This window comes from Onychomys torridus, chromosome X, assembly GCF_903995425.1.
Source record: "Onychomys torridus chromosome X, mOncTor1.1, whole genome shotgun sequence".
In the NCBI taxonomy this organism is placed as follows: domain Eukaryota; kingdom Metazoa; phylum Chordata; class Mammalia; order Rodentia; family Cricetidae; genus Onychomys; species Onychomys torridus.
The window spans coordinates 1,899,061-1,901,310 of NC_050466.1; positions in this window are offsets into that span (position 1 = coordinate 1,899,061).

Consider the following 2,250-nt stretch of genomic DNA (forward strand, 5'->3'; position numbering starts at 1 on the left):
GGGTACAAAGAGTTAGCAATGAACTGTTTATCTAAAAGTAGAAGCCGAGAAGTGGTGGCACTCGACTTTAATCCCAGCACTCGGGAGGCAGAGGCAGGCAGATGTCTGTGAGTTCGAGGCCAACCTGGTCTCCAAAGGGAGTTCCAGGAAAGGCGCAAAGCTACACAGAGAAACCCTGTCTCGAAAAACAAAATAGATAATAATAATAATAATAATAATAATAATAATAATAATAATAATAATAATAAAGAAAAAATAAAAATAGAAGAAAGAGGCTGAAATGTGCTGATCTTACAGGTTCAAGACACACAATATCTCCAGCCCCCATCCTTCCTCACTTCATGCCTCAACTTCACAGTTTCTAGGTCCACATTCTGACTTCCAGCTCATTCATTGGATATTCAGGGACTCTCCAAACCACTGGTTAAGTTTTGTTGTAATCAATCTTGGCTGTAGCTCATAATCTCTCCATCTATGAAACTTGTTTTAAAAGTGCCAGTATCGTGCAGGGCAGTGGTGGGGCACGAGTCTAATCTGAGCACTAGGGAGGCAGAGGCAGGAGGACCTCTATGAGTTTGAGAACATCCTGCTGTGCAAAGTGAATTCCAGGACAGCCAAGACTACACAGAGAAACCCTGTGGAGTTTTTGAAACAAAACAAAACTATAAGAAACATGTAAGGCCTAGGGTGAACAACCCTGGTCAGGAGTGATAAGCAATAGGATGACGCAAGTAAACCACAAATGGAGTAGTGATAAGCTATGTGTGGAAGTAGTGATAAGGCTAGGAACCTAGCCAGAAAAGAATATAAAAGATGAAGCCTCAGACCCAACCAACAGAGCTCGTCAGACATTTTACGTGAGACGACTCTCCTCCATCAGAGACATGAGTTCCTGTCCCCAGTGCTGACATGGCTGAACAGAGGAAAGCTGACCCAAGATCCAGAGGAACAGGCATGGCAAGTCGGGACCTGTACACCTGGAGAGGTACTCCTGCTTCCATTTGGAAGACCGGATAAACATTGCTTGTAATCTTACTGTGTGAATAAATGAGTGTTATACCAAGTCTGAATCAAGAGTGATTATTCCTCCCCTGTAACCGGGGTATGTGCTCGCTACAAAAACAAAAGAAGGGTGACAGGAGATAAAACGTGTAAGGACTAAAAGTATGGCTTTTTCTCCTGAGTTTCCTCCCACCCCTCTCATGTGGCTCAGACAATTAATTTCAGGAGATCAGAGGAGTGAAATGTATGAGGGAAATAAAAGATCAGGGGAGAGCAGCTCATGAAAAAGGGAAAGGGGATTTGAACCTGAGGTCTTAGGCACAGTATCTCACTACTCTGCCTCAAGACTACACTCAGTCGTGACACAATTGTCTCTAAACAGACTTATGAAGCTGCTGTGACGTATGTTAATTGCTCCTTCAGGCAGGACTTAGAATGTAGCTAGATCCACTTCCAGGGACCCAAGACTCTCAGAACCGCTTTAAACCGCCCTCCTAGCATGAACCTTCGGTTCTCAAAACCACAGTAAACTGCCTTTCAAGGGACCCAACACTTGGAGAACTCTGATAAAAATCCTCCTGTGACCCAACTGACCGTTGGTTCTGTTGATCACATGGGGAACGTCAATCATCTCTGCAAACCCATGGAATGCTTAGGCCCAGTACCTGACACATATCACGTCCTCAATAAATGTCTGTCTTCTGGAGAGGTTCTGTGTAAGGTCCTGTGTGAGAGGTAGGTGAGAAGATTGAAGAACTCACCTGGTCCATCACTGCTGGATATTTGGGTATTTGTAGCCATAGGAACAATAGCTGCTGTGACTTTTTAAAAATTATTTATTTATTTTTATTGTATGTGCATTGGCATTTTTGCCCGCATGCATGTCTGTGTGGGGATGCTGGATTCCTTGGAACTGGAGTTACAGACAGCTGTGAGTTGTCACGTGGGTGCTGAGAAGTGATCCTAGGTCCTCTGGGAAGAGCAGCCCGTGCTCTTCACCACTGAGTCATCTCTCCAGCCCTAGCTGCTGTAATCTCCCGCATCCTTCATTCATCTTATTTTTGGATGACATATTTGCATATATATGGGATGAGGGACGCATTTGGTTCATTGGCTAATGATACATAAGATTCATTGGGTTTGGGAACAAAAAAGCTCAAAAAAAAAAACTTAAGAAAAGCAGGAAAAAAGGATGGGGAAAAGAATCGAACACTGGGAATGGAAACTCTTCTACACCGGAACTCAGAA